We start from the raw sequence: 12,701 nt of genomic DNA on the forward strand, positions 1-12,701 counted from the left end.
CATTTCGCCCTGGTAAGTGCGGGCGCCACCGCTCTCGGGACCCTCCCGTTCCTGGTCGCGGGGTGTTCCCGGAAAAGGACCGGGACCAGTTGGCCGCCCCACGCCCTGCAGCAGGCAGTCGGTCTGCGGAGACCCGGAGGTGCCTGGAGGCCGCGGTGCTGCACCCCTCCGTTCCCTAGTGTAGAAAGAGCGCGTACCTTCCAGGGAGTCCCAGTTCCTCTGCCAATGAAAACGAACGAACAAAAAACCCTCTGGAAATGGTTATTTCTGTACTGTGTTATGTTAGTTTGAGTGTCAGCAACGCAGGGCCTTGGCTTCCGTGACCTGCACATCACTGTTGACGGAAACTAATGGAGAGCGAGTTTTTGAGTGCCCCAGAGGGAGCCAGGGACAGAGGAGGAGGCGCGAAGTCCGAGGGCCGGTACCAAGCAAAACGTCCCGCGTGCCCTGAGAGTAATCACCGTGTTTTGGGTAATGACTGTATGCCAGGCACAGCACTGTGTTTACTATTTCCGATCTTCACAACACCCTGTAATCTACTTACGGTCCCTGTTTTACAGAGGAGAAAACAAGACCTGCAAAGTTAGGTGACTTTACAGGGCCACACAGCTGGCATGGTTCCGAGGCAATGGGAGTCTGGCTCCAAAGCTTGCATTCTTTGTATCATGCCCGGCTTTGGGAACCGTGTCCCTAAAAATTCAACCCATTTTATAAATAACCAGGAGGTTAGTATTTAAGGGAATTCTGTTGAAATGCCCGCCCGCCCCCCGCCTCCATGCACACACTTTTTTTTTTAAGGTTTTTGGGGTTTTTTTAAAGATTTTATTTATTTATTAATTAGAGAGAGAGAGAGAGAGAGCACAAGCAGGGGGAGCGGCAGGCAGACGGAGAGGGAGAAGCAGACTCCCCGCCGAGCAGGGAGCCCGATGCAGAACTCGATCCCAGGACTCTGGGATCATGACCTGAGCGGGAAGGCAGAGGCTTAACTGATTGAGCCCCTACAGGTTGTTGTGGGTTTTTTTTTTTTTAATAACTATGGCAAAATAGCTTTTTTGCAAATATGACCTTGCTTGGATCTAGGCAGATCTGTGGTTGATGTGAAGCCAAAATTTATAGTATTGAGAAAGAAGAAAACAAAAAGGTTTTGATAATCACTTTGGTCTCTAAATATTGATCAGCTGGATATGTGCACATACCAGATGTGGCTGCAATGTGAAATTCTTTCTTTCCTAAACGCTTACAGTGGAAATAAGAGACAGTTAATAGGTCCTTCGACTCCTTTATTTATAGAATTGATTTTTCAAGCTGTCATTGGACACAAGGTCTCCCAAAGAATAGGGGCAGTAAAACAGGTGGCTAACCCCCTTAAAGAAAATGTATTATAACATATTTTAGATGTACAAAAAATGTATAATGATACTAAAACATACCCATTTGCCCACCTAGTGGCAAATCTGTGAAATTGGGATGTATCTTATAATTGAGGAAATAGGATAACTTAGCCAGCTTATATTAATAGGTATGTTTTTATTTTGCTGTTTACACACCATGCTTCAACTAACATCTTTGTACCCATATCTTAGAGATTGGTGAGGAGGGCACTTGAATGAAGGTTAAAGCCTGCAAGAAAATGCGTGCCCATAGTATCTTTGGCTGGCGGTTTACTCAAGAATACCCAGAAACGTGGCTTGGGCTAGGATCGGGAAAGAAAGCCTCCTGGAGAACTGGAACTACAACTTGCAGTTCACTCTAGAACCCCAGCTGCCTCTTCTGACTCCTTTAAACTTCTCAAAAGGGAGGAGATGTTGGGATGCGTTGGCCACTATCAAATGCAGAACTCCCCGTTGGATGGTGTTCCCAGCCAAGCATTCCCAGAGGCCCTTCAGCCGTCCAACCACAATGTGGTTATGGGGGGCTGCAGCCCCGCTCTGCAGCCCAGTTGGTGATGGCCAGAGTGAAGGACACGCTGATTTCCCACCAGTGCACCTGGAAGGAGTTAAGGCAACGTTCCTAGAGGAATCGGCGGTGTGCCTCACTGTTCCTCAAAGGTGGCCGTGGGCGTTCTGTGCACGGGTGCTTCATGGTTTTCCCCTCATCTGCAATCTAAGTAGAGCATTCTAGGCGTGGCCAGCGCAGGGAGGCAGGAGATGCATGCCCGTGTTTTGGGAAACATCTCCTGATTGACTAGAGCACAGGGTCTACCTAGGGAAGAAGTGGGAGGACAGGCCAGAAAGGCACTTGAATGACAAGTAAGACTTTGAATTTCGTCCTGTAATAGGAAGCCGTTGAAGAAAGGTCTCAGGCAAGGAAGTAGCCTGGCCAAAGCAGTTCTTTGAAAAATAATTCGGTGGTAATTGTGTGAAGTCAGGAATTGTAAAGGGTCTGAGATTTTACCCTTCTTACAAATTAACAAGTTAGCCTGGTTGATTCCCCCAAATGCCAGAGGGCAGCACGGTGAGGGCCCGCCGGCACCTGCACACGCAGCGGGAGCGTTAACAGGCGAGGAACCGCAAAAGTGGGCTCCCATCTTATCTATCTGGAGTTGGGGGTGACCTCCTCATACTTCTCTTGAGAGAGTCCTTATCTTTACTCAAGAATGTAAACAAATCTCTGGGAAGGAAAGGCGGGTCTTTATCTTTACTACTCTGGAACATCTCAGGAGAGAGAGATCTTTTTAAGCTTTACTGCCTTGGAGTGTCTCCTTATATAAAGATTCTTAAATTGGTGTAAATGCCTGTGCTCAGAGACCTCAGATGGTGCAGGAAAATGAGGGCCGCATGGAGAATTCTCTCCCAGCGGAGGGGACCTGTGGTGGATGGTGGATTGGAAAGGAGAGTGGAGAGGCAAAAAGGTCAGCAGAAAGCAAGTGCAGTGAGGAGTGAGATGAAAGAGGGCTGAGCTGAGGTGGAACCGGAAGTTAAAATGGGGAAGAAAGCTGCATCCAACAGACCTGCCAGGGGAGAATGTTGTAAGTCGAAGTGACCGCTCGGACGTTGTGGGGGAGAGGAGGTGGGTACTGTCGACGATGCTAATGAAGACAGGAAGGTCAGATTTTAGAACCGTGAATCTGCGGTTCTGGTGTGTGGTTGAGGGGAAATGGCCAGAAGGCAGTTGAAACTGCACGATGAGCTGGAGAGACAGATTCAGGGCAGAATGGAGGGAGTTGGATGTTTTTACTGCGTTGGAGGAGACAGCAGGGAGCTCTGGGAGGGAGCAGTTTCTGAGCAAGAGAGAACAGAAAGGTGACAGTGCTGAGGAATGAGAAGAGAATCTTTAAAAATGCCTAAGCATGTATATATACTGAACAAGCAGGAAGAGGAAGAGCCAGGAAGGGGAGACAGTGGGCCACACCAAGAACCAGGAGAGTGCTGGTCCTGGGACCCGAGGAAAGGCCCGACACGATCATTGTTAATTGCTGCAGCACCATTTAAAAATAAAAAAAGGTGAAGGCTGAGCCGGAGCCTCTGGGTCCAGTGATTAAGAAGTCCATTAAGTTGTTGGTAGGGCTGGGCGCCTGGGTGGCTCAGTCCGTTAAGCGTCTGCCTTCTGCTCAGGTCGTGATCCCAGGGTCCTGGGATCGAGCCCTGCTCAGAGGAGAGACTGATTCCCTCTCTGCCCCTCACCCTGCTCTTGTGCTCGCACGCGTGCGCTCTCTCTCTCTCAAATAAATAAATAAAATCTTAAAAAAAAAAAAAATAAGCCCTTGGTAAGGGTGCCTAGCTGGCTCAGTGGGTGAAGCATGCAACTTTTGATTTCAGGGTCATAAGTTCAAGCCCCATGTTGAGTGTAAAGTTTACTCAAAAAAAAAAAAACAGTCATTGGTAAAAGTATTGTTTGAGAAGCTAAGGACTTAGCAAAAAGAATGGAGACAGTGGGAAAGACTTTCTAGAGATTTGGTGGTGGGAGGAAGAGGAGTGTAGGAAGGTAGCTCGAAGAGGTTGAAGGAGCAGGCAAGGACTTTGGGTGCTGTCTGAGATGGGAAGGTCTGGGAGCATCTGTGAGTAAGAGCATGGCAGAGGGCAAAGGGAAGGGGCCGAGAAGTCGGCTGTGCAGCACCTGTCTGGTGCGGTGCCCGGCTGCGTGAATTAACCTACAGCAGCGCCGAATCTGCCGGAAACTACTCCCTGTCCTCAGATCAAACCCCTCTGATTGACTAGTTCCTACCCCACTTTCCTCACTGAGAGCATGACATAGGCTTGTCCTTCACGGTGAAGGACAGTTGTCGTGGAAAACTCAGGCTTCAGCTATCCCCAGTCATCCTACCTTAACACCCATGGGGCTTCCTTTAAGAAGTCCTGAGTCCCAGTGGCTGCTCAAGTCCCTATTAATTTGTATATTTTGGACGTGACCCTTTTCCATTTAGCATCACCATCTGTTCCCACCTTCCACGACAATAACTTCAGCCTCCGACTCTTGGGATTCTAAAAATTTCTTCCTGCTCCCACTTGCTTTATCACTAGGTCTCAAGTTGCCTTTTAGTTCACAGCCTGTTACTGTCTCCTGTTTTCCCTTTCCTTTTTTGGCGTTGTCATCTTTGTGGGTTTTGCTGTAGAATAGATCTCCTCTCTGGTAAATGCAGCGATAGCCTTCATGCTCTTTGGCAGGCCTGGCGAGTCACAGTGAAGCTTTGTGATGGTTCATGGGCTGTGTCAACTTGACTGAGCCATGGGATGTCTGGTTATTTGCCCACATGTTATTCTGAGAGTTCTGTGAGGGTGTTTTGGATAATACTGACATTTAAGGGGCGCCTTGCTGGCTCAGGTGGTAGAGCATGTGACTCTTGATTTCAGGGTATTGAGTTCAAGCCCCATGTTGGGCATGGAGCCTCCTTTAAAATAAATAAGTAAGTAAATAAATAAATAAATAAATAATGCTTAAACTGGTGGACTGAGTAAGGGAGATGGCCCTCCCTGATGTGGGTGGGCCTCATCCAATCAGTTGAAGGTCTGAGTGGAACAAAAATGCTGACCTTCAGTCAGAGTAAGCCAGAATACTTCCTGCCTGACTGCCTTCAGACTGGTAGGTACATTGGCCTTTTCCTCCTTCAGACTCAAGCTGAAACAGTGGCTTTCCTGGGTTTCAAGCCTGCAGCCTTTAGACTAAAACTACATCAGTTCTCCTGGTTCTCAGGGATCCAGACTCAGACTAAAACGACATCATCAGCTTTCCTGGGGCTCCAGCTTGCCCACTCTCCCTGCAGATCATGGGACTTGTCAGCCTTCACAATCACATAGACCAGTTCCTCACGATGAATCCTTTGTGCGCGTGCGTGTGCGTGTGTGTGTGTGTGTGTGTGTGTGTGTGTGTAACCCCGTCCCATTGGTTCTACTTCTCCAGAGAACCTTAACACAAGCTTAGAAATGATGCCAAATTGAAAGTCCAAGAAACAGTACCCATACTGACCCACTGGCCTTTTTCAGGGTATGGGGGTACACAGCCCTTGGACTTCTGCAGACCAAAATCCAGTTTGTTTTCTAATATCATGAAGAAGACGTGCATTACGGATAGATGTCTAGGTGGCCACACCTCAGAAGGAAATCCAATTCTGCTGTTCCTTGTTTCCACAAATATTTGAGTGCCTCCTTGGGCCAGGTACTGTGCTGGACGCAGACAAAACACATGACCCTTGTCCTTTCAGAGCGTATAAAGTAGCAGAGAGTTTTTTTTCTAGTTGTTTCATATGGAGAATAATAGTTACTAATGTCACCCTCAGTATAACCCATATGAGAAATTGCTTTTGCAGGCGAGTGCTGGGAGAAGCTTAGTTTCTCCTAAAAGAATTGGTTTGTCTCTTGCTTTGACAGCAAGAACAATGTCAATGTTTCTCCCTTTTCACTTGGCTGCTTGGAAGCTCCAAACCACATTAAGCTGTATAATAACCACAAAAGAAGGTCTGCATATATATGTTCTTACTGGCCTCCTGATCTGGATTCTGATTCTTTTTTATATTTTTTATGACTAATATTTAAAAATTCTTAAGTACGTTTTACCATTTAATTGAATGTTTTTGTTGTAATTGACCTAAAATAGAAGACTAAGTATATAAATACTTCAAAAAATTTTGATGTTGCTAAAATTTATTTCCTTTGAAATGGAAGCAATATCCTAGGGAAATACCATGTTTGTTTTTTTGTCCTTTGTAACACTAAACACAATTCGTAATTGTTTTGTCTTGCTCTATCCCCAGTACCTGGCATGGTGCCTGATTTGCAGGAGCTATTCTGGAGAATTTGTTGATATCCCATGAATGGAAGAATGATCCTATCATTTCAATTTATGGTAGTTATCAGTCATTTACATGTTAAGCCTCAAATAGCTCAAATATCTAAAATGTCAGAGTGCTTTTCCTGTGTTAGTCAGTGTTTTAAAACAAAATTGGTTTAAGTTGTATATTCCTGTGACCATTGCCAAACGTGTAATATTTACAGATCTAAAAGGGGGTAAAACTAGCCAAGGGTAATTATTATTCGTATTCTTAAGAATAGTCTTCCAGAATTTATATGAAAATATATTTCCAGATAAATGTTTTTTCAGAGTTCTTTTAATGAAAATGGGGTCCTACTATTCACCCTTTGTTGCTTTTTTCACTTAACTATGTTCAGCGACCATCTAGAGCAGTGTCTCTTGAACTGCTTCATAATTTTAAATAACGGCAGAGGATTTCAGTATACTTTATTATAAGTTATTTTTTTAAGATTTATTTATTTATTTGAGAGAGAGAGAGGGAGAGGTGTGCATGAGTGAGGGGGAAGGGCGGAGGGGGAGGGAGAGGGAGGGGGGAAAGGGAGGGGGGAAGCTGACTCCCTGCTGGGCTCAGAGCCCTAAGCAGAGCTCTATCCCAGGACCCCAAGATCACGACCTGAGCCGAAACCAAGAGTCAGGCACCCAACTGACGGAGCCACCCAGTGCCCCTTAGTATAACTTATTTAACCAATCCCTAATTGTTGGGCTTAAGGCTCTTTTCAGTTGCCAGCAGCTGTACAGAACGCACCGTGTGCATTTTTGTGAATGTGTATAATTATTTACCCAGAACAAATCCTGAAAGTAGGATTGCTGGATCTGAAGGAAGCCAGTTTTTAAAGACTCTGCAAAGAGGGCGCCTGGGCGGCTCAGTTGGTTAAGCGTCTGCCTTCCACTCAGGTCATGATCCCAGGGTCCTGCGACTGAGCCCCACTGTGTCGGGCTCCCCACTCAGTGGGGAGCCTGCCTCTCCTTCTCCGTCTGCCCCTCCGCTCCCCCTACTTGTGCTCTCTCTGTCTCTCGCTCTCTCTCTCTCTCTCAAATAAATAAATAAAAATAAAATCTTAAAAAAAAAGACTCCGCAAGGGTAGTCATTATTTCTATTCCAGTCAGCTACTTTCTCACAGCCGTGCGGCGCTAGGTGTCCTTAGTAAATCCCATAGCTCTTAAGCACTGGCTCAGGTCTTCGGGGTCTCATCTGACCCTTGACAAGATGCTCTGTCCAGCCTCCGCCACAGCCGCCAACTCCAACTTGACCTCATTTGGCCGCGAGCAGAAAGCACCTGCCCCAGGCCTCTGCGGTGCAGCTCAGGTGTGAGGTCCGTGGGACCCACGCAGCTTCCCCCTCCCTGCCCTGGGATGGACCTTTGGCCCAGGAGAAATTCTTCTTCCTCCCTCCGCAGAGAAGCAGTAGTGCGGGTACAGTCTCTGGAAAAAGTCAAGACTGGGACAGCTAGCATGGTGCTGGGTGGGGTTACTAAGTTACTAAGCTCAGTGATGCAGCCTCAGACCCGAGGACCCTCCCATCCCCCTTCTCTGTCTTGTTTCCCATCGTCCACCTGCTTCCAGCCTCCCTGGGAGAGCCATCCCCATAAAAGTGGCGGAACACAGTCTAATGATTTCCAGGGGACCCAGGCCGAGATAGCCTTTCTCTCTCTCTCTCTCTCTTTTTAACTAATCGCTATTCCCATTGTGGGACTTGAACTCATGACCCTGAGATTGAGTCATGTGCTCTACTGACTGAGCCAGCCAGGTGCCCTGATACCCTTTCTCTTAATAGTTGCATATTATTCCATAGCGTGGATAATTGAACCAACCATGCAACTTCAGGTTATTTCTGACTTCTTTTGCCACTACAAACAGCCAAAATTTTATAACAAACATCCTTGAGCAGGTATGTTTTTTTCTATTGGACAAGTTTAATTGAGCTGAAAAAAATCAAAATAAATTGAATTGGCAAGCCTCCATCCTGTCCAGGAGTGGGAAATTCAACCCCTTATTAGGAGTCTTCCTTCTTTTGTAGGGTCTCATGAGAACCTGGGAGACGTACGTGATTCCCAGAAAAAAAGGAGTGTCTAATCTTTGCTCCATCCTGATCCCATGATCCCCTCCCTAACAGAGCCTCATGCTTTCTAGAAGGTGGGCAGACCTGCTGTTCTGTGCCAGGCTTTGGGACAGGAGTATGGGGCTTGGATCCTGGGGTCCACCCCTTAATAGCCTGTTTGTCCTTTTTTTTAGGACTTATTTATTTTTAGAGCGAGCGAGAGAGAGCACCAGCGGGAGAGGCAGAGGGAGGGAGAGAATCTCAAGCCCACTCCGTGCTCGGCGCAGAGCCCGACTTGGGGCTCATTACAGGGCTCCATCTCACCACCCCAAGATCACAACCCGAGCTGGATGCTTAACTTACTGTGCCACCCATGCGCCCCAATAGCCTGTTTTTCTATACGGCTCTTCATCTTTTCCTTATTGAGCTGAAAGGGGTGTTCATACGCTAGTACCGACAATTTCACTCATAGTTCATTTTACATCCTCTTCTTTTGGCCAAGAAAGTGTCTCCGCTGCATTTGTTGACTAATCCATCCTTTCTCCACTTACTTGAAATTCGATTTTTATCATATACTAAAATCTTTTCTATGCATGGATAAATTGGGAGGTTTTAAAAATTTGGTTCTGTTTTATGACGCTTTCAGCTTCTGTTCTACCCATACAGTTTTCTATTATTTTAGCCTTATCGTGCATTTTAATATCTGACAAACGAAGCTTCTTCCCACTCGCTTTCAAACACTTAAAAATGAATCCTTCCACGTGAACTTTAGATTCCCTTTGCCAGATTCTAAAACTTGGTGTTTTGATTTGGGATTTTCTTAACCTCCTACATGAACTCAGGAGTGAGTGGTATCTTTACAATACTGAGTCTCTTCTAAGAATTGAGTGGATCTCAATTTGTTTGAATCTTCAGGTTATGGTCTCTTAAATTTGACTTCTAAATATTTCTATATTTTTATTGCTACTGGGAGATATTTTGCTTTTGTACATTAAGTGGTTGTTGCTATAAGAGGAGACTATTGGGATAGGTCTAAACATAGTAACCAACCACTTTCTAAATTCCCTTATTCTCCATTCCAGCTTTATGGAGTTATAATTTCCATACAATAAAATCCACCCCTGGGGAGTACAGTTTGCTGAGTTTGCTGAGTGTGGAGTCGTGTGACCACCAGCACAATCACAGTATAGAACATTTCCATCACTTTCTGACAAAGATTTCTCCCCTCCCTTTGCAGATGTTCCCCACCGTGACCTCTGGCATCAGGAAACACTGATCTGCTTTCTTGGCATTAACGGTTTACTGTTTCTGGAATTTCATATAAATGAAATCATAGAATATGCAGTCTTTTATTTGGCATAAACTACTGACTAGGATCCCACTGCATGGATACATCTCCGTTTATTCATCTATTACCCAGTTACTGAACATGGGGGTTGTTTCTAGTTTTTGACTGTTATAAATAATGCTGCTGTGAGTACCTGCCTACAAGTCTTTGTGTGGGCATGTGTTTTCATTTCTCCGGGGTAAATGCCTACGAGGGGGATTCTGTAACTGGGGTAGCAACTGCCAAACATTTTCCAAAGTAGCTCCACCATTTCCATTCCCACCAGTGATATGTGACTCTCCCGGCTACCCCACATCCTCGCCAGCACTTCATGTCTGAGTCCGCTCTGTTTTAACAGAAATACCATACACTGATAGCTTAAAGATCAGACATTTATTTCTCATGTTTCAGAGGCTTGGAAGTTCGAGATCAGGGGCCAGCATGGTTGGGTTCTGGTGAGACACCTCTTCTTGGCTTGCCGATGGCTGCCTGCTTGCTGTGTCCTTACGTGGCTGAGTGCGAGCCTTGGTCTCTCTTCTTGAAAGGACAACAATCCCATCATGGGGCTCTACCCATGTGACCTCATCTAAAGTTAATTATCTCTGAAGGCCCCACCTCTAAATACCATCACACTGTTAGGACTTCAGCAGATATATTTGAGGGGACACGTTCGGTAGCTTACACTCGGTATTGTTATTTTTGTTGTTTTGCTTTAGTCATTCTAATAGATGCATATGAACTGACCCTGTTGTAGTTTCCGTTGGCATTCCCATGATGTCTGGTGATATTGAACATCTTTTCACATGTTTCTTTGCCCTCTATATATCTTCTACTGGGATTTGCCCAATTTTTACATTAAACTTGTAATTTTGAGATAATTAGAGGTTCTTCCTAGAGAGGTAATACAGAGAGATCCCATGTACACTTTATCCAGTTTCCCTGGTGATAACGTCTTCAAAATTATAGTCTAATATCACAACGAGGATATTGACATTGACACAATCAAAAGGCAGAACAAGGAGCACATGCTGAGTTTCAAACATTTATGAAATTACAAATATGTCAACAACCCCCCACCTCAACACCCTCCCCCCCAGGCTCTGCTGTGATTGGACCGGCAACCGGTGGCTCCCCTTCCCTCCTACCCTGTGTTCCTAGTGAGGGTTGTGCTGCTGCCCCCCCCCCCCAGCAGCCCTGATCCAGCAGGACTGAGGAAACTCCGTGCCCCAAACCCAACCTGCTGGCAATGGCCGAGACCCTGGAGAATGGCCTTGTACCTCCCAGTCCATCTTGAGGAAGCGTACTGATGCCACCAGAGCTCCAACAAAGCAGTGGCATCAAAGGTTAGATGGCCCTGTGCTGGAAGAACTTTGGCAGTTTCAATGCTTTGGACAACCTTGGTGAGTGAGCAAACACCTTCTCAAAAGAGGGATCCAGAGGCAGGATCAACACGACTCTCCCTCCCAATGCAGAGATTTTCTCTAGGGCTGTGGGCGCCTCTCCACATTCTCACTGGGCCACCCCTTCACCTGGCCACCTTTTGGTCCCCGTGCTATGGTGACCAACAGTCCCTGTTTCCCAGGGACTGAAGGCATTCCTGAGATGAGATGGTCCCCCTACCTGCTGCCCCTTTCACTTTCTGCCTCCAGACCTTTCCTGTGTATCCTTGTCCACCTGTCTCCACCTGCTTTTCCCTGTCCTTTCTCTTGTCTCCTGACTTCTCCCTCCCAGAAAATCTAACACTGGGAAGTTTTTTCTCATCTACCTGAAACTGCCGAGGGTAAAGAAATAGCAATTTGAAGACCTCAAACAGCATTGTGTTTATATTTAAACTAAGGCAGGACAAGCAGTTTTTAAAAAATAATACAAAAAGAAGGGAATTAGGCAGAAGAAGAAAGCTTGTTTCTCCCAAGTCTTCGAGTGATTAGAGTGCAAAGGGCTTTTTACATTTTCTGGGTGTGCGTGTGCGCGCAGGCGCACGCCCGCCCTCCCGCGGGAGAAACGCTGTCTTGTGGCCTGAGGCGGATTTCTTCCCTGCGTCCTGCTTATCATCATAGTCAGCCTTCCGCCAGCTCTCTGTGAACTCTATCATGATGGAGCACAGGCTTTTTTTGAGGGGTGTCGGGGAGTTACTGCCTCCCTTGCCGAGGCTATGAGTCCCTTGGGGACAAGGACTATTACTTTCCCATTTTGGCATCTTCAAAGATACACTGCTGGCTGCATAGTTCGTTTGCAAGACTGATTTCATCCCAAAGACCTCAAGATGTTTTACGACCGTCAGCTCGGTTAGCCGAATGAAAAGCACGTTGGCTGAGTGGTGCTTTCCACTGGCGAATCTGTTTCTGCCCATTCCTAATGGTGGCCCCAAATCACCATCAGTTTGTGGAAGAGATTCCGAGGAGCTTTTGCGTTGAGATTTTTCCTTCAACTTCTTTGAAAAGTTGCTATCCTGTTTGAGCACAGTGTTAGTTTTTGGAACGAAAGACGAAGGCAGCTCAGGTTCCCGATTTCCTCTTCAGGGTGCAAGCTCCAGAGGACAGTGGTAGGTCAGTGTCAGGCCTGTTAGTGAAACCCTTTGGGGCCAGAACCTCTGCATTTATTTCCGCAGACTAGGTCAAGTGAAGGGCGGGCACGCAGGGCAACAAGAAACAGGGCAACTCATGGAAACACAGCGGAAGCTGAGATGTAGCTGGGCCGTCGGAGGTTGGTTCTGATTCACGGATAATTCGTACCCGCCTCCTAGCCCCTCTCTAGGTTTGCTTCTCTTTCTGTTACTTGCTGGCTTTCTCACCCTTTATTCTTTTGTGTATCCCTTAGCGTCTACGCCTCATATCCTTGTATTTTCAGTCAAATCGTGTCTTCCCCCCAACAGAACATGTTGGAGCCCTAACCCTCAGTACCTCAGAATGTGGCCCTACATTCTTAGGGGGCTTTACAGACCTAATGAGGCCATTAGGGTGGGCCTTCGTCCAGGATGACTGGTGTCCTTATGAAAAGGGGAAATTGGGACACAGAGATACAGAGACACAGACATGTTCCATGTGAAGATGAAGACAGAGGTCAGCCTGATGCTTCTACAAACCACAGAAC

Source organism: Ursus maritimus, unplaced genomic scaffold (assembly GCF_017311325.1).
Source record: "Ursus maritimus isolate PB19 unplaced genomic scaffold, ASM1731132v1 scaffold_10, whole genome shotgun sequence".
In the NCBI taxonomy this organism is placed as follows: domain Eukaryota; kingdom Metazoa; phylum Chordata; class Mammalia; order Carnivora; family Ursidae; genus Ursus; species Ursus maritimus.